This window comes from Heterocephalus glaber, unplaced genomic scaffold (assembly GCF_053883595.1).
Source record: "Heterocephalus glaber isolate CG9 unplaced genomic scaffold, H.glaber_assembly_v1.0 deba00000896, whole genome shotgun sequence".
Taxonomy (NCBI): domain Eukaryota; kingdom Metazoa; phylum Chordata; class Mammalia; order Rodentia; family Bathyergidae; genus Heterocephalus; species Heterocephalus glaber.
The window spans coordinates 8,550,796-8,571,698 of record NW_028258170.1 but is presented as its reverse complement, the minus strand read 5'-3'; the positions used below and the strand labels follow the sequence as shown (position 1 = coordinate 8,571,698).

Genomic DNA, 20,903 nt, shown 5'->3' with positions numbered 1-20,903 from the left:
AGTCTGACTCCACCCAGGGATTAAGTTTCTTTTCTCTTTTCCACCTGGTGAGTTTCTAAAAGCACAAAGCCCTGTTCAGCTTCCATGTCTCTTCCCATTTAGCTGTCAGGTCCGTGTAGGTGGGCAAAGGCAGAGCGTTCCACTGCCTTCGAAATCTGATGGGTTCCCTTGGCATTCTCCGGAGAGTCCTCAGAGCAGTCTTTTCCTGTATGCCTTCACAGACAAGCTCAACACCGAGGCTTCCTAGAGGCAGCGGCAGCACAGATAGGCAGAGGAACACAGGAGTATTTAGAAGTGTAGAATATATGATGCTTCTTACTCACAAAGGCTTTTCTGAGGAGATGGGAATATTAAAAGTTGTAAAAAAAAGTAACGCTAGGCAATTTTTATCTGTATTTTAAATAATAACAGAGAAAAGTCATTTGTTAGCACATTATGTGTGTGTGTGTGTGTGTGTGTGTGTGTGAGTGGGCGCGCAAGTAAATCAGGGTAGATCCTTTGACCTTTCAATCACTCTTATATAATAGGCTGTTCTACATCCTCTGTTAAAAATAAACCTGGAGGCTCAATTCTCTAAATGTCTTGTCCAGGATATTAACCAACACTGTGAATGCCATTCGAGGTAAAGTCTTCTCCATCAAAGGCTGTTGATGAAGAACCAGGCTTCTGCCATGTGCTCACACTTCTTCAAACTGATGACATCCCATGGTGAAGGTGAAGCTGGAGGGAGTAGAGGTGCCTGCGGTGAGTGATAGCTACCAAAAGCTGACTGTTAAATATCAGGAATTCTGTGAGCTGTTTGTTAAATCATCAGTAGCTTGAAATGTTATGGTGGGGAGATTCATACCACACAAACTGGAGCATGTTGCAAATCAGGGTTTGCCCTGGCTCTGGAAGCTGTTTTATCAATATACCACTTTGATAGGAAATACATTTTTCCTGGGCTTTGGATTTTCTAGGTTTGGCTGACATGAGGGTTCATTGGAGACTGCTATCCTCAGTACTTCTGTCTCTCCAACCCCTGTGATATGATGGGTTGTGCCTGTTGTCCTTTGCCTGACTGTCGGTCCTACTCCTCAATCAGCTTCTCATTGCAGATGATTAATTGTTGTTTGAGATCCCTTGGGCACTAAGCAGGATTCCTTATTTTACCACAAAGCAATTTTCCTATTGTATTATTTTTCTATTATTGCATAAAAATTACTACAAACTTGATGACTTAACACACATTTATTATCTCAGTTTCCATGGTTTAGATTCACCAGATTCTTTTATTCAGGGTCAAATAACACTACAATCAAAGTGTTAGATGAACTGCATTCCTTTCTGGAACTTGGAGTCCTTGTCCTTGGAGTATTCAGTTCTGGGCAGATGTGGGATTGAATCCCTGATTTCTCGTTGGCTGCTAGCTGATGACTATTGTCAGCTCCTAGAGGCCACTTGCAGTCCTTTGCTATGCTTTACTTTCACAGGCCCTTTAATAATATAGCAATTTACTCTCTCAAACACAGGAGAGCATCCAGCTCATTAAGATGGAGTGCAATGTAATGTGATGAAAATGACCATCTCAACGTTTTTCCTTAATCAAGGGAGTAACATCCCTTTCCTTATCACAGAGCACAGTGTAATCAAGGGAGTAACATCCAATTGCATTTGCCACATTCTGTTGGCTACAAGCAAGTCACATGTTTGTCCACACTCAGCTGGACCATGACTTACTGGAGGTCACCTTGATTAAGTCTGCCATACCTACCATAGGTGTTATGTCTAATCCTTGAGTTTCACAGACTTTTATCCCACTCTTGGGTGGGGGCAGTTTCTTTCCAACACAGCCTCAGTTTTCTGGGTGTCCTGCCAGAGCAGCCTGCTTCAGTTCTTCTGGACTCCCTGGGCAGGAGTTCAGCTCAGGTCTACCGTGTTCTCATTGCAGGTACCACATGCAGATCCCTCTGATGGTCACTTGGAAACTCACTGTCTTCAGACTTTAGGCAAAGAAATCGAAACTGACATTGTATTCTTGCCCTCAGGGTACAGACAGGATGGTTGCTACAGCATCGATTCCTCCAAAGAATTCTCAAAATCTTCCTCTTCACATTCTAACTTCTTTGTATAAGTTTGATCCTCCCAGTGGACTCTTGTGTCAGGAGAGTCTTCAGCTTGCATGGTACAGGGGCTGTCCCTACACACGACTTTTGCTTAATCCTCATTCTCATGGAAACAGGCTGCACCATGCTATGCAGGTCTGTTGGCTGTAACTTCCTACTAGAAAGGAATAGATTGCTGTGTAAAGTTAACAGCAAAGAACGGCAGCATGTGTATAGTAGAAATGTGTGGGTGACTATTAGGAGAAATCATCAGAGCAGGCTATGGGTAAGGGTGGGTCGGGTCACACTATTTTTCTTTATAATCCTTTCATCGGTATTTAATTTTTAAAGATATTTACCAGTACTCTTTGGATTTCAAATCTATATACTCAAAGAGAAATTCTTTTATTTGGCATTTTTTCATCTTTTTTTGTTAGTACATGTTTGCAGTGCATAATGTTACATTCCTTGTGGGGCATTTGTACATGTTTAAAAAACATCTTAGTTACTTTTTTCATCTCCTTCTCCCCACCCCTCCCTCTATCTCTTGATCCCCCTTCCCATTTGTGAAAGCTGTATCTCCCTACTTCCTATTATCTATCTTTTATTTTGTTCTTTACTTATATTTTGGGTTTATTGATTAGGAGAAATCATGGTATATTTAAGCTTGTGTGTCTGATTTATTTCACTTAACACTATGGTTTCTCATTTGGCTTTTGGCCTTTCATATTCTACTATAGGAATGACAAAGGAAGTGTTATGTTTAAAATTGGCCGTTTACTCATTTGCCAAGTGAGGATAGCAATACTTTAAAAATTAAGAGGTGAAACTCTTGGTAGAATATTTGAGACCTCTAGAAAACAGGCTTTAATAGATTAGTTGTGATGAGCCAATTTACCCTCATCAGACCTTCTAAACACTGAATCAAATACCCTTGTCTCAGTTTCTGTGGGTCAGACTTACCAGGCTCTTCTGCTCAGAATCTCACAGCACTGCGCTCAAGGTTTCAGATGAGTTGCTTCCAAAGTAAGGGTGAAGGCTCACATGAAAGTGTAGTTGCTGAATATAAGCTTTATCAATGGCTAGGGTTTAACACGGTTAGTGTTGAACTGTTGATTACACGTTTGGCATTTCTGGAAATTAACTGTAACTCTAGTAGAATTACATTCTTTCTAAAATATACACTGATCTTCCTCGTTACTCTAATCCTGTGTAGTAGTACCCTAGACATATTGGTACACAGGGCAATATAAACCATGCGATAGAGGGATAGAGGGAATGAGCAAGGATAGTCTCTGTCATTGACAACTAATGTAGTCACTCAATGTCCAGGCTTGAGGGGGTTGGTGCTCAAGGAAGCCTCTTTTGGGCTGACCTTTTCAGTACTTCAAAGGCAGATTAGAAAGGAGTATCACCTCTCTGTCAAACTTAATTATTTGCCTATCACGAACTGATCTACACTATTTTGTGAATGTGTAACTCGAGTTATTTTTGATAAATAATAGGAGATGCCAACTAGTTTGCTGTAGGTGAAGGTTAGCTCCTCTCTCACCACCTTTATATCAGCGGTGGATGAAAGGATACCTCAAAATGCTGAATCATGTACAGACATCGATTATTAGGGCCAGGCCAGTTTGTATCACCTACATTAAAAAATTTTATTGTGTACATTTGAGGTTCACATAATGTTGTTATAAGATACAAATAGTAAAATGGTTATTATAGTGAGGTAAAGTAACTTGTCCATCAACTCACATAGTTATTGTGTAGTCAGCTTTCTGTCACTATGAAAAATACCCGAGAAAATCAACTTAAAGGGAAGATGTTTTTTGCCTCACAGTTTCAGAGGGTTCAGACCATGGTTCACTGGCTCAATTGCCTTTAGGTCTGTGGTGAGGCTAAATATGATGGCAGTAAGAGTGTAGGGCAGAGCAGAGCTGCTCACCTCACAGTGGCTGGAAGAGAAAGAGAGCAAGCACAAGACCAGGGACAAAAACACCCTCCAAAGTCACACCCTATGGAACTATGTCCTCCTACTAGGTCCCACTTCCAAGAGTCTCAACTACCTCCTGACAGCCCATTAAATTATGAATCTATCAATGGTCAATCATTGACAAGGTCAGAGCCCTTATGATGCAATCACATCCCAAAAGCTCCATCTTGGAACACTGCTGCCCTGGGACCCGGCCTTTGACACATGCACCTTGGGGAACATTTCAGATCCAGATCATAGCAGTTACTTTGTGTGTGTGTATGACAAGAGTAGCTCAGATCTACTTATTCAAGATTCCTTTAAAACAATACAATTTTATTAACGTAGTCATGCTGCACACTAGATCTCCAGTTTGTTCATCCTACATATCTGCTTCTGTGCACACTTACTCTGAGACAGAGGAGGTATTAGTTCTCTGACTTCAGGTGCTTCACCAGCTCTTGCATAGAAGTTTCTGGGCAGACACACCGGTTTCCTGGAGGCAGGATCTGGTTACCCTGAGAGTGGACATCAGATAACTGGATGCCCCTGATCTTCTGTAGCAGCAGGGCACAGGACACAGGCCTGGTTAGATTCTTATTTTGAGGTTAGCGGTGTCCTGAAACCATTTTATTAGCTCATCTGTATACCTAACCTGTCATTAATTTCATCAGTGAGTGCCTGTTTCTAACATTCTTCATGCTAACTTCCTAGCTTCTGCTACAGATGAAAGGAATGGCAGCTGAAGTCATCTGCTGCCCTCCAGAGTGTGGGCTTCTCAATTAACTACTAACTAGCTGACTAACCACTCCTGAGGGTGGGAATTTCTGCTTAGAACAATAGCAGTAATAAGGCTCTACTTAAATGAATACAACTGTGCTGAAACATTTTAAAGCAAAACACAGATGTCATAACAATGCCCATCTGTTAGATTATACACTGTCACATTTTCTACTAAATATCAGTTTCCTTGGAGCAGGAAAGCACATATTTGAAAACAAAGCACTTGAGAGAATGATATTACATAAATCTCTCACCCCAGAGCTTGTTTTAGCTGTGGATCAAGGGGGAACATAAATTTTGTTGTTGCACTTCATTCTTTTTCCATTTCTGAAATAAACTTGGCAAGAACACGGCACACTCCTGGTTATCACTAAGCTACTTCAAACCATTGGAAGTTACTCATTTTTTTCTCAGTGGCATTTGCAGAAAATTGATGTCTCATATATGGCATTGGTTTGAGCTTGGTGCCATCTTCCAAACAGAGCCATGCTCTTTGTCTCATGACTGCATTCTCAGATGGACTCCAAAGAAACCTCTCTCTCTCTCTCTGACTATCTTTGTCTCTTCCCCTCCTCCTCTCTTTTTCTCTTTCTCTATGGTTTACCTTCTCTCTTTTCTTTTCTTTTTTCAAAATAAATTTTATTTTGGGCCAGGAATTTAGCTCAGTGTTTCACCACCTGCTGTGCAAGCTCAAGGACCTGAGTTTGATCCCCGGTACCCCCCCAAAAAGTTTTATTTTATTTTATCCCACTTCCCTCAAACTCCTTCCCCTCCTTATGTACAAAAGCATTGTTTCCATTTTTTTCCTAATTTTCTTAATAAAATAATTCACATTCTTTGTAACAACAGCACTGAGCTACTTCTACAAAGGAAGCCGGTTAAACTTCCATTGTTCTCTCATAAAAAGACCTTTGAGGTGTAGCAGCTTCTGTGGTTTCTGCTGCATGTTTTAGATGTCCCAAATGTACAGGTTACCCCTTGGCTAACAGCTTTGCATCTAAGGCAGCACTACTCCATACTGAATGCTGTAGACCTTTTCTTGGGGCTTTTATTTCTTTCCACCAAGTGGGAATATTTTCCACCAAGTGGGATATTAGTTCTTACGGGCAGGCTCTGAAACACTCAGGTTGTCCTTGGTCACTAATTTAACCTTTCATTCATTCATTCATTAAATATTTATGGATTCCTTCTCAAGAGGAAGAAGATAAGCATAAAAATGAGGGGGATGCATCCTCTAACCATGATGAGATACTTGATAATGGCTTTTTAACAGTAAACTTGGACATTTCTATGAGGCTCCTTGCCCTACAAAATTGAACATCTGGAGAATGGCATGTTAATTCCACTTCAAGAAACTATGGGTTAAAACTATGTACCTGGGGGATAGAATTAACCTTTATCTTCTTTTTTCTCTCCCTACTTCCTTGCTGACAAGAGAAGCAAGCGGGGATTTCCCTGGTGGTACTAACTCAAAATGAATTCTATCAAGAGTAGCTAAAATGTACTTATTCAAAATTCCTTAAGACAATACAATTTTATTAACTGTAGTCACCCTGCACATTAGATCTCTAAACTTGTTCATCCTACATATCTGCTACAATTAAGCAGGAACGGGGAGACCTTGGACCTAGACCACAGAGCTCAATGCATTGACAGGGAGGAAGAAGGCAGTGAGATTTGGCCAGCTCACTACATCTCTGTACTGCACCTTTAGACAAAATGGAAAGAAAGCATCGCGTTAGCTCACAGAGAAGACATATTGAGTGCCGAAGTACAAGCCCTCACAGTTCTCAGCACATAGCAGGTGCTTAGTAAATAAATACTTGTTTGCTAAAGTGATATTTGACTTGAATTGCCCCTAATTCAATTCAAGTCTAATCCCGTGGAATTTATGGACCTCATGGGCACAAGGCTGCCCCAGGTTTCTGAGCTGAGTATCCACACAGTTTAGTCTTCTAATCCCCAGTAAAACAAAGGATGGCATAAATATTCACTATGTTGAAGATTTAAGTAAATACCAAGTGTACAGTCTCTAACATGTATCTGCAAATGATCTTGGTTCATTCTTTGGAGATGAATCAAATGGTTTAGTGAATGTGGAATATTCTTTCTCCTTTGGTTTTATAGACCTGGTGTAATTTAAAATAAATGTTTAGTCAAGACAATCTCCAGTTTGACCTTTCTTAAGGCACAAGAAACTGGTTTAAGCATTGTTGCCCTGGTCATAGACTCAGTGTCTATACTGACATAGGTGGAGTAGAGTTCCCAAAGTGAAGGTCCTTTTTCATTTACTTGGTTGCGTTCATGCCTCTTAGGGTTTGTCTGGTGTTCAGCAAGTCAGACACTGTGGCATAATAGATGCATAGGATAACAGAGAATGGATTGCATGTTTTCTCTTTAGCATAATGAATTGAGGTGCTTTCAACTGATAAGTTAATTTAGTTCTGCTCAGCACTATGGCTGATTATATCAACTTGTAAAAAGGACATGTGTATTCTTGGCACAGGCTAATGGAGTGCTTATAGATGGGGCCATTAGCTTTTTCCTGCAGTTCTCTAGCCCAAAAGCTTTCAGGCAGTGGGTAGGTTAAGTGGTGTATTGCGAACTGACGGGAGGGAGGATGGGCTCTGCAGTTAAATCTCATATCTTATCTAGTTGTAAAGTTGAGCAACTATCTTTCACCCTCCAATACATAATTCTTAGTCTTATAACAGTGTGACATCGAGGATGAGTGACATCCTTTCCCTGGTGTCACAGAATTGTAAGGAAGACCCCAAATGCACTCTACATTCTAAGCTCCAAGAACTGCACCTTCTGGGGCCCACAGCCTCCTTGGAGGGCATCCTGAGCAATATTGCATCAGCCGGCTTGGTCTCTGTACCTCACAGCCCCTCAACCTTGCTGACATCAAATGGGAAGAGAAGCCACTGAGGGAGTGAGGTGCTCACTTCCTCTATTCTATCTGCTGAAGGTGAGAGAAGGGAGTCTAAGATACTCACTCATTAATTCGAGGATGGAAAAAGGATACACAGATACTTCATTTGATGTTTGCCTGTCTGCTTAGATAACAGTGCTGTGAAACTGCTCAGAGCTGCTATGTAGTGTGCGTGTGTGTGTGTGTGTGTGTGTGTGTGTGTGTGTGTTCACAGAACTGCATGTAGTGAACTTGCATATTGGAGAGGAAACTACCAAGTGGAGAGGTCAATAGGATTTCTCATTGGCCCTTTCCTCTACATGGACACATGTCCCTCTTTAAGAGGCACTTACATGGCTCCCACATGCACCTAGGAATGGGTGATAATGGTTAGATGTGGTTGGAGGCGTTCACATAATTAAGGGAGAGGCAATTAGAGAGAGATGGCTGTAATGCCCTTGCTTCCTACTACAGCAAAAGTAAACCTAACACAGAATGTAAAAGAAAAAGGAATGGAAGCTCGATTACAGGTGCCTACGTAAGCAGGAGTAAGATAATTCCTCAAACTAAAACCAGTGGAGTAATTTCTTTGCTCTGCTTTCAAATTTGCCCAGTAAAAGCTTTCCCCTTATGCTGTTCTTCAGATAACCATTCATGAATTGTTGTCTGTTCAATAAACTATAACTTTTTCCAGCAGTAGAGATTGAAGCCAGAGCCTTCACTGAACTACATACCTAGTCCTTTTTATAATTTTTATTTTTGAGTCAAGGTCTCACTAAGTTGCCCAAGCTGGGCTTGAACTTGTGATCCTCCTGCTTCAGCCTCTCAGAATGCTGGGATTACAGGCATGAGCCACAGCTTTTTACAAATTTTAATGTGCCATAGTTTATTCTTTAATGGGCTGAAGTGTCTCTAGAAGAATCCCCTGCTGAAAGATTTTAAAATACCACGCAGTAGTGCCAGCTGGGTTAGCCGGAGGTGCGCCCAGGCTACTCAGAGCCTAGATTTGCTCCCCAGAGGAACCTGCTGGAAAGTATGAAGCACATGAAGCCACAGACAGGCAGGGGTGGTGGTGAAGGGCAGGGCTGCTGCCTCATGACGTCCTGGCCAACACGACAGTGATAGCCCATGAAGAGGGAGGGAGGGGGAAGCATCAGATAAAGACCAGACCTCTGGGTGGGGAAAGCGAAGATAAAAAGGAATATAACATTATATCTTAATAAAATAAAAAGACTGAAAAGACCCAGAATGGGGCTCAGTTGTTTTTGAAGAGGGCTTGGCATAGTATAGCTGGGTACAGTTATTTGAAGAAGATAAAATGGTCCCATATTCACATCTTAATGGGTTGACTCTCTTCCAGTCCTCTTTCTACCTGTGGTCCATTACTCTTCCTGCCTTACAGAGCTGTCTGGTGCCATTCTCTGAACATCATCTCTCTTAAAGCCATTTCTGACATTTTAATGACAAGTTGAGTATTCTGTATCTGGAAAGCTTGGCACTAGAAATATTTTGAATCTTGGACTTCTTAAAAATATTGGGAATATTTGCATATTCATAATCAGGTACCTTGGGGCTGGGATCCAAGTCTAAACACTATTCATGGATGTTTTTATGCATCATATACACAGACTGAAGGTGATTTTATGCAGTATGCTTAGTCCTTCTACACCTTGACTGCTTTCTGTCACATGAGGCCAGGTGTGGGATTTACCCTGGGCATCATGTCAGTACTCAAATGCTTCAGATTTCAAAGGGTTTTAGATTTTGAGGTTCAGAGTAGAGATGCTCATCATGTTCTTGACCCTACCTCACCTCTGTACTTCAATTGTATAAACAGTTGGGATTTGTTTCAAATCTTACGTCCTTCCAGAAATCTGCCTTAAGAAGTCCAAGTCTACTTTCTATCCAAGTCTACTTTCCATCCTACCTCTTCCCCAGTGCCTCCCACCATCTTGGCAGTTTCTGGAATTCATCCTGGCTTTTTGCTCCAACTTACTATACCCTGGTTCAGGACCTCATCTAATTCTCCTGCCTTGTGGTTGCCACATCGCATTCCAGGACAACCAGTCCGAGCCCCGCTGTGTCTGACAAGCCACATGTTCTGAAAGCAGCTAGGTCATCCAGAGGATCACCTATTTGTGAATTTCACAAGGCTGTCTCATCTCCTGAGGGCTTTCCCTGTGGACTCATGTCTGCTCAGAGGGACTATCTTCCTTTTTTTTTTTTTGGTACCGGGGATCGAACTCGGGTCCTTGCACTTGTGCAGCAGGCAGCGAAACCACTGAGCTAAATCCCTGGCCCACAGGGACTATCTTCTTTTAAGTTGCATGATGTGACCCCATGCTTTTAACTACCTTTCTCCTGCCCTAGTCTCTTCTAGTTTCAAATTATCCTATATGTAGCTGACATGGTACCGGGGATCGAACTCAGGACCTCGAGCTTGCCAGGCAAGTGCTGTGCCGCTGAACTACATCCCCAGCCCTGACAGATCTTTTTATTAAAGCTTAAACATATCTCTTTTCATACATAAGAGTCACCTGCAAGAGATCCAGGTACATCATGTGCACCCAGTATTGTGGAAAGGGTAGTAAAAGCCTTGTATGGAGTGAAACAGAAAGCTTCCTAGCACCATGCCTCCCAAACGTTAATGTGTACACAAGCTGCTATGGGGTGCAATTACAAAGAAGACTCTGATTCACAGGTGGGTGGGAGCTGAGGTTCTGAAGGCCTGACTGCTACCCATGTGATACCCACAGTATGAATCTGAGCACCACACTGTAAGCAGCCGGACAATCTCATTTAAACTTCACAAAGATCTCTAATCAATCCCATTTCATGATTGAGGGCATTGATGTTCAAACTGATGAAATAATGAACTCCAGGATACAGATCTTGTTCATTGAGTCATCTGGACTCAAATCCAGGTCTGCCTGATTCGAGACTTTTTTCTGCCACTGTAGTGATGGAGAAAAAAAACAATGGACCTAAGGTGGGATTCCACTCAGGAGATAAAACAGGCAAAGTTGATGATGGGTTATCCTTGATCTCTTCAGTCGAGTTGGTGAGGATGCCACTTGCTCAAGAAATGGAGCGTGAGGTATTGGGAATGGAAAACAGTGTGAGCTGGGAGAGTTTAGGGCAGCTGTGGTGACCTGTTTGCTCGGTGGTCTGTGGGGCAGCCAAGGGCTGCATGGGCCCAGACAAAGTTGGTGAGAACGAGTTTGACCAAGCACTAAGTTAGAAGTTCCTGGACTGCACAGTGGAGGCACCTGGGGATACCTATACCTCAGACCAATTAAGTCATAAACATTGGGGGCTGGGGACAAACATCAATAGTTTTGTTAACTACCCAGGTAGAGGCAAAGTACAGACTATTTTGGGAGCCAGTGTTCCAAACTGCTTCCAGTGCTAAAGGAGCAAAGTGTTTAATTCTTTAGAAACAACCCAAGGAACATTAAAGAATGGTATTCAGGTTTGGCACTGTCCTGAGATTAGCAAGCTTTTTCTGTATACAGACAGTTAGTAAATAAAATATAAAGAGCTTTGTGGTCAAGAAGCAAAGCTGAGAGTATAAGGTAAATGCTCATGTAACAAGAAAGAAGGCAAGTAGAAACTCTATGGACACAACTCTAAATTTCATATAACTTTTGCAAGTCATAAAATATATTTCTTGGATTTTCTTTTAGCTCTTTAAAAATGTAAAAATCATGCTTATCTTGGGATCATAGAAAAATGGGCACCAGGCTAAATTTACTCTCCCCGTGATGCTTGATAACTCCTGGTATAGTTAATGATAGATCCTGATGAATACAAAGAAGCCATCATAAGTGTGCATCTAAATAAAAATCAATCAGTATACAAATAAGTGTCTTATGCACCTAACAGTAAAGCTGACCTTTGAAAAGTCACTGTATAGGGACATTGTGCAAGTCAAATGACAACATTTTGAAGGAAAACTTACTTTTACTCATATTCTTCATAATAAATTAAAAGTAGCTGGCTGAAAACACATAATTTCCTGCATACAGTCTGCTTTATAGAGTAATGTATTCTGTAAATGATTCAAGATACTTTAAGACTACCTTCAAAAATATAAATAAGATTTTGATTTGATATTAAAACATCTTGGTGCTTAACCAGATGTCAACTTTCCACAAAGCCTTGTGTTGTTAGATTTTTGATTACCTAGTACAACTCTCTTGTGTCTATAATTTGTCCAATTTGATACAGGGATTATAGGTTAAAAATTACACTTATATGGAAGTGCTGTCTATGTCATCAGGTAGGTAGTCTGAAATACCTTAGAAATTATAGAACTTACTGTCTTGAGCTATCTTACACCTGGATCACCTTGAATTATTGCATTTATAATGTCGGATAAAGTTTCTCAATAGCAAAAAGCACATGAGGGTTAGGAACAGAAGGCCTAAATATTGCATCTGTAATTCATTTATAAAAGTAGATAGTTGATCTATTTATTTTGTATAGAAATTCTCAATTGTAACCAGAAGTTATCAAAAAATGAAAAGTTCCCCCATTCAGAATTTGCCTTGAGCATTTGCCAGGTGTTGAAGGGAGCCCTCTGCTGTTAGATTTATTCATTACAGTAAAATTGATTTATAGTGTGTGCCCTTCCTTGAACCTACTCAGGTTTTAATGTCTCTGTTATGATTATACATTTCACATAACAAAGCAAACATAAATTCTACAATGCCAGCTGGCATGGTTAATAATCCTTCAATTCTGCCCTTTTTGAACTATGCCATAGCATTGGAACATCTGGCAGTTTCCAATTTCCGTGTTAGAGTGAGGCTTTGACCTCTATTTCACTTTCAAATGGGTCTCTTTAGCAGAATAACTCTGCTTTCCCCATTAATTTTACTGTTCACATCCTTAGCAGTGAGTATGAGGCTTTAAACATAATGCTTTCGATGGGAATTGTGTGATTTTCAAGAGGAAACTATGCCTCTCACCTGCTCCTGAATTGCCTTTGCTAGAGTCTCCAATCCATTCACTGAATGCTGCTTTAATCTTACTCCTCACACCACTAATCCTTTTCTACATTTGTTGCATCTGAGGGCTCTTCTGCTGACACAATCCTAGCTGTCATGGCTGAACCATTAACCTCTTAAACTGTGTCATCCCCAAGGCCCTGGGGGTGGAGTGGGAAGCAAGTGTTTCCTGGATGCCTGTAAATGAGCACAGAGTGTGCGTGTGTGTTTGCTGTAACTGTGTTTCAGAATTTAGAGGTTCTATGTGGAGTGCAAAAACATCTCGAGAAATATCAACAATCTGTATTACCAAAGACTTCAAAACTGTTAATGTAAGCATAAAATTGGGATACTAACAGCCGTGCGACCGTATTTGGAGGCCCATGCACTGAGAGCTGGAGCCTCAGGGAAACCACTGTCATCCGGGTCCAGGTCTGAGGGATCCCTGGCTCCACCTACGTGGGTCTGTCCAGGTGCATCACATGGGGCGGATCTCCAGGCCTCCTCCACCACCTGGGAAGATGTGGGTGAGACTTGGTTCAAATTAAGAGCGTGTAAAAGGCCGAATCCCAAAGGGGGACGCGGCGGGCAGTCACTGAGGCAGTTTGTGAATATTGGCTCGTTTGTGAACAGGCACAACTCACAGCCCGCCAGCCCTTGGTGCTCCCCTTTTCACACCTCCACAACAGGATAATGTGTCTAGCAAAATTTCCTTTTTAAAGAAAGAGTAAAACTCTACATCCTTAGTTATTCAACCAGCTGTTTAGAGGTAAGGACAGTGGCTCCTTTCAACATTTCCAAAGTTCATCCTTGATAGGTTGATTACCCTTGAAAGTCTTTTTCCTAAGGGGAAAACTGCATTGTTTTTGGATGACTTGTCCCCAGTCATATGCTGACCTAGTAACTTATTTATCTTTGAGCACATCGAGGAATGTGAGTTTCTTAAATGCTAACACTTCTGTTTTATTCTAAACATCTAATTTTTGTGGGGATATACCCTAAGCTGCCTAATTCTTTTATAATTCTCTTCTTCTTTGAAGTGTCTTCTCCTTTGGTAGGAAAGCTCAAGGAAATAGCTAGAGCCCAGGACAGGTTGGTCAGAAGAGAAGCTGAGAAGGCAATCACTGATCTCATTCTCTAAGATGTAAATGAAGACACCCAGTTCAATCACTGAAAGTTTCATTAGCTCATAAAGAATTTAAGCTAAGTGGTTCTAAGAGTTGACGTTCACAACAAGATAATGATTTGTTCTTATTTGCTCATCACTCAACAGATACTTGTTATCCATTTCACCACTGGGACTCCTGTAAGGAGTGAGATTAATTTTTTTGCCCTTAAGGAGTTTGCAATGTATTGAGAAAAACAGACAAAAATTAAGAATGCTCAGTGCAAGGAACAGCACAAGCTGTGGGGTTGGCGTTGGCCGGGAGCACCTCACACTCCGGGTCTGTGGGCAGAGAAAGGAGAGGTGGGTAAATTTCCAGAGCTCACGTCAATGCTGTTGGTTGAAACTTACACCTTGGCCCTTGGAGATGCTGGAGACTTGGTGCCCTGGTGCCGCTGTCAGAGCACATGCTTTCCCTGATGGCTCAACTTCGACCCTCAGCCATGGGGGTTTGAACTGGGGATTTTCTTTCTTGTCACAGAAAATTAAGCAATTTTCTTATATTAATAGAAATAATAGTTGTTCTTTTAATACCTTTCAATTTCATGATGTGTTAGGCACTTGGCAAATAATTTTGTGAAAATCGTATAAAATAGTATTCTTCTACCTATTTTGTGGAAAGAAAAATGAAGACATAAAGACATTAATCATTTATTCCATCAGATAATAAGTTTTGAAGTAAAGGTTTTAGTCTGTGATAAACTGCCTCCTCTTCTTAGTTACAAATATATTAAATCGACAAATTGCAATGTCTTACTTAGTTCAACTTATCAGTACCTGCAAATACTCCCTGGATGATGCCTCTGGGTAGCTTCTCAAATGATTTAAAATGCTTATTTTATAGTTGCAGGAATAAGCTCCATGCAAAGAATTTCAAGAGAGGAAAAAAAAAGTCTCATTCTAACTTGAGAGGTAGCTGGATCTAGGATCAGGATTATATTCTTCTTTTACACTTTGCTATAAAATCCATTACCTTTAGGACTGATGTTTCCTTCTCTAGAAATTAAAGAGGTTACTTAAATGATCTTAATGCTCTCTTGCAATGGCAAGATTCTTTTTAGGCAAGAATGCATGAACTTTTTGTTACTGATTTATGAACTAATGAAGGATGACTTTATTTTTGTTATTGTAAAACCTGGCTACATGCTTGCTGTAACTGGGGATAAAATTCCTTCTGAGGGCCACACCATGAATGATTCGATTTCACAGGCATACCCAGTCATTTTCTTCATGTCCCTATATATAGAGTACACATCTCGGTTTCTGTTGTTTTGCTGTAAGGATCTGATTTAAAGTTCATTTCCTTACACCCCAGGAGCAATGTTTATAGGTCAAGCTCTCACACTGTGAAATATTTGAACTTTCTAGGAAGCATCCTGGGGATATGATTTAACTTCTGGCCATATTGGTCTTCAGTGGGAGATTGGAAAATGTGGAACAGGAAGAAGGGTTCTTGTCAAAAACTGGTGCAAGGACTTCAGTTTACTTCTAGCCTAAAATGACGCTTGCTAAGTATCTTAAATCTTGCTTACTACCTCTGCTCACTGCTTTTGCACAGCAAAACTGAATCTTAGTTCTATTTACCACTTTGCTCCTGTGCACAGGAGAACAAACACAGTGGATGAAATCCCACCTTCTGATAAGTCAGTGTCCCCAACTTTGGCTGACTTCTCAGGACTTTTTGTCAGTGCTTTCACTTGTTCAAAGTTGTGGAACTCTTCAATTCCTTCAAAGATTTCTACACATTCTCCATGTTTCTTCTGATCTTTTAGTGCCATCTTCTGTCTCAGTCATCCCCTTTCAGTGCCTTCTTTTATCTCCTTTAATGGAGACATATAGGCCCCAGGTAAGTCCTCTACTGAGCACCAGCTGCTACCCATCTGCTCCCCTCTATCCACATCACACTGGTTCTCATGATCTGTCTCATTGTCTCAGAAAACGAATTGTTCCTTTCTCAAGTCCAAGTCCTCTAGGCCAGGGACTTGAATCCCTTGACTCTCAGGCCGCTTTCATTCCTATAGACATCGGCCCTCTTTCCTATATTCCTACCTTCTCCCTCTCTCTCCTAATAAAGAAAACTTCCTTTGGTGCCATTTTCCTCTCTGTCTCTATTAATCTTTTCATTTTTGAGAATTCAAAAATTTCAAAGCAGTGGACTAGAACTCTAACTCTGCTTTCTCACTTTTCACAAATATCTGGCTTTTGTCTCCAACATTCTTTGACTGTCCTCTCTAAGATTGTCAGAAATGCCCTGATGGGCTGGGGATTTAGCTCAGTGGTGCCAAGCCTGCCATGCAAGTGCAAGATCCTGAGTTCAATCTCCGGTACTGCAAAAACAAACAAAATGCCCTGATGACGAAGATATAATTGGTTGTTTTCTGTCTCTGTCCTCCTGGGTCTGTGTGTTGTGTGTGGCAAAGTTGACCACATCCTTTTCCTGGAAATGTGACACAGATGCTTGGCTTCTCCAGCACTGTGTCCTTCTCACTCTCTCCATCCTGACCTGGTGCTTCTCTCTCACTTGGGCTTCCCTTCCTTCACTGTACCTGAAGAGTTTGTTGAAGGTAGGAGTAGATGTCAACTACAAGTAAGAAATTTTGGAGTCAGACTGTCTTTTATTATTCATATTTCTATAAATTCTTAAGTCCTGTGTGTCGCTGTAGTCTCATCTTTAAAAGTGGATTGGTCATATTTCACATGTTATAAGGATTAAATCAGACAATGCATAAAAGCGCTCAATATGCTGTTTTCATTTACATAATTTTTAGTCATTATGAGATAATAATGTGAAGAAGTAATGCAAAGTAAAATATTAATTTTCCAATTTTCAGTTTTCCAATAGCAGCCCATCAATGTTCCATCATGTTTAGGTTTTTCCAACTGTAAATCCCATAGGAAGTATTTGAAAAATGAAACAAGGTGGTTTTCTAAATTTGTCATGACAATACAATTAGAGTTTTTAGTTACTGAGAGACAATTTAGTGAGATTTTAGAATAAGACTCTTTTAAAAATAACTGGATATCTGGTTTTGATGACTATTAGAGATTTTTTAGCAAAATTGTAATAGTTAAAGATTCAAGGGGGCCGGGGATTTAGTTCAGTGGTTCTGGTGCCTGCCTCTCAAGCGCAAGGTCCTGAGTTCCATCCCTGGTGCCAAAAAAAAAAGATTCAAAACCACATAAAATATCAAAAGCATTTGACTTCTTGGATCACATAATTTTTATGTAATTTGTCCTGATTATTAATGGAAATCATAATTAGGTTGAAAACACAGGTAAGCTTAGCCTTTATTTCTGATAAATCAATACAAATATCAGTGATTTATTGGTTCCTACATATAAATATAACATATACTTGAGCCAAATGAAGGTGATTTCAAAATTTCACCTGAAGCTCAGAATAAATTAGAGCAAAGACTACCGAAATGCTTATGATACATGTTCAACAAGAAACTCTTACAGTTTAACTTGATATTTCTTCTATTTATTATTTGGCTGTCTAGAAAACAAAAACGCTATATTAATATGTCTAATTTCCGATGGACATACTTTTCCCCAAATCCAAATTTTATTTTTGATCAGGGGAACTTTATAGACACTTGAAAAGTTATATTAATCCTTTAGAAAGTTAAGACATTTTTAGTAAATTTTTAAATTCACCAAACAATGAGCATTTTGATTCTTTAAAATTTTTGATCTGAGCATCAACTATGATTTCATGTATCAGTGTGAAATGAAAGACTGAAGTCTAAAAAACCAATTTTAGTATTGAATAGCATTATTTTTTGATATGACACCAATAAGAGATGTAGTTTTATGTGTCCATATGTGCCATATTTGTATATATGTACATATATATTATGAAGTGTCATAAATAAGTTGTCAATGACTTAGATAGGTTTATCAAGACAAAACTGTACAAAATAACCAGTGGAGCACTGAACTGTTCTACCCATCGTGTGCGCTTCTGTGTGTGTGTGTGGGTGGTGGTGTATTTTTTTCTATTGATTCTGTTCCTCTAGAGGTCCTTGATCAATAAAGTCACACAACTAGATATTTATGGAACCAGTATTTAAATCAAAACTATACAGCTCCAGAGACTCTGCTCTTAATACTTAGGTGAAACAGTTCTTTATTTCATTTAATCCTGTTGTTACATGTTCCTTATGAGGTAGGGACTATGAAATAGCAATTTCATATTGTTCAATCTAATATCCCTATTTTTTTTTTTTTTTTTTTTTTGGTACCGGGGATCAAACTCAGGACCTTGCACTTGTGAGGCAGGTGGCAGAACCACTGAGCTAAATCCCTGGCCCAAATATACCTATTTTAATAAGTGGAAACAGAGACTTAAGTCATTAAAAAATCTCCCAAGATCAAATTGTAGAGAATGGAGCTAAGATACAAATCCAAGGCTACTGGATTCAACATCGCATCTTTTCCACTATATTACACAACAGTGAAATCCTTTCTAATTATCATAACAATCTAATTTCTTTGTCCTCATTCCTTGCCAAAAAAGATATTAGGCACATACTGTCCTCATATCCTCCAGATTCAAATTATTCCTGGGTATATACCTGCTGTTCTAATACCATTAACAGTAATGATCAGCTTCAAGTTTTGTTCTTTATAGTCATTGTCGTCATTTTCTTTTTTACCATCTCTTGAACATGATGGCTCATACTAATACATTTTGGATTTTTAACTGTTTTTCAAACTGTGTAATAAAATTTTCTATCAAGTAAAATGCTATGCATGGTTTAGGCTTTTAGTGGATACTTATTAGTAATTTCTACAGCAAGCCTTACTTAAAACTCTTATGAAGACACAGTACATCCTCATTAACATGCTGTAATTTTTCTTTGATGTTTTCTTCTATGACTTTTTTACCTCTCTTGGAAATTACTGGTCAGTTGTTGATATTGCCAACATTCTCCTCAGGGACACAATTTCCCAATAGTTACTGAGGTATGGCTGAAGTGTATACTTTTATTTTAATCATTTTAATGGAAAATATATTTTGTGAATGAGGAATCCCTTATTATGCATACAGTTAGCAAAGTCTTTCATGGAAGTCAAGGATTAAAGAACCAGTACTTTGCTGGAGCAGGAGAGGAAAATTCCTTCTGGCTGTTCATTAGAAAGGCTGGCTCAATTGCTTTGTAGACTTTGGAAAGGTCACTGCTCTCAGTTTAAGAAATCAAGAGGAAAAAAATCTATTTTAACTTCTTAGAAGCAAACATCACAAAACAGCTCTCGAAAACTACATGAGTCTTAGTTTTTTCCAGACAATTAAAGTACATCATTTTAAATCCTGTGTTTTGGACATTCACATTTATGCAGAATTTTCTACAATGGAAGTCCAATAAGGAACATATCTCTTCCATTTCACTAATTCTAGGATAAATTTAAAAGTATAACAATTGAGCTTGCAAAGCATCCCATGTTTTTAGGTGCAGTCTCCATGCTAGGCTTGCTGAGATGACCAATTGTCCAAGTTTTTCCAGGTATGTCCTTGTTTTAGCACTGAAAGTGCCTTGTCTTGGGAAATCCTTTGGTCCCAGTCAAACCAGGATACTTGTACACCTACACTTAGCTTAATCTACCATGTGGCATGCCCAAGACTTTCTCTTTGATTCAAAAGAAAAACAAATCTTTTACTTTCCATTTCTGCATCCTTAATTAGAAACAAAGACAGCAATTTCATGTTGCAAGAAACCCAGCCAGACAGATTTATTTCTGTGCTTCATTTCATGTTTTTTTTCTTATAACCTTGAAGCTGAATGGTCATATCAGAATGGATCAAGTTAGATCTACCTTTTGAGCATCCATTTCTTATCAAGAGATGTTTTATCTTTCTTATCTCCTCAGTATTTAGAAATAGGATTTATAATTAAAGACTTTAAACATCATTGCATTTGGAAATGTGGGACCATAGTAATATAAAGATGGATCCAACCCTTGCTTTTGCATGGGAAGATTGTTATTTTGGTTTATTTTATGGAGTTAATTGACCCACTGAGAGGTGCATCTTTTACTCCCCCTGTGGGAGGAAATGAAAAAATGCAGCAGCTTTGGGACATGTCACATGAAGGAGACATAATGAAAATGGGCAGCAAGTGGCAGTGCCATTTAGCAATTTCCTCAACCCTCTCTTTCGTGTTGCAGTTTAAGGTGGATGAATGGTTTACTCTGGGCTCCAGGCCAACTTACTGGCCCTGGGGAAAATCATTCTCACACCCACGCTTGAAGCATACACCCTTCAACTCTCTTTCCTGTCCTGCAGCCCCGAAATGAAACTCTTATCCCCTAGGAAGACGAAGGTCCTTTCATTGCTGTCTCTGGGCTACAAGAATCAAAGAGCAAAATGGATGTTTTCCTCTGAGAACTGGCACCACACAGAAGGAAGGAAATGCCTGTTCCAATTCAAGCATGTTTTAATCTCTGTAGAAGTGGGTACTAGGGAGGGGCAAAATTGGCCAAGAAATCAGTGGGAAAGTCATAAATTTTGTCTCTTATCCCAGTAACTGAGAGTCTTCCTTTAGTGTGCCGCCCACCCTTTTCATTTTTCTCTTAAAAGGATTTGGATAATGAACAATCACTTTTTAAATTCTCAAGTTCAAAAATCTTTCTGTGCAGGAAGAAAAAGGAGTTTTTGAGTAAATCTCCAAAGGCTGGCTGAGTCATTAAAAATGCTCAGAAATTTCAAGATTCACACACACCTCATGAATTTGCCATCTGAATCTAATCTGAAGAATCTGGCACCAAAACAAATCAACAATTCTTTAGCTCCTCTCTTTTATATTCTTACTTCAAAAAAGGCTAAGAATATATATATATACACACATATATATATACATATATACGTATATATACATGTGTATATATACGTATATATGTATATATATTATTTTGAATGTCTTTTAAAGAACTATCTCTCATTAAAAGATGTGAATGCACAGTAATTCACTATTGTGATCCACTTTCAAAA

At 39.6% G+C, this 20,903-nt stretch overlaps 1 long non-coding RNA gene across 1 annotated transcript in view; it reads left to right on the top strand.

Annotated features, from left to right (window-relative positions):
* The window catches only part of LOC110346556 (uncharacterized), an 88,389-nt gene that overhangs the window by 44,305 nt on the left and 23,181 nt on the right, over positions 1-20,903 (top strand). Inside the window, exon 2 of the long non-coding RNA XR_002390664.2 lies at positions 591-744. This is a non-coding gene — a long non-coding RNA (uncharacterized LOC110346556). The remainder of the gene's footprint in view (positions 1-590; positions 745-20,903) is intronic.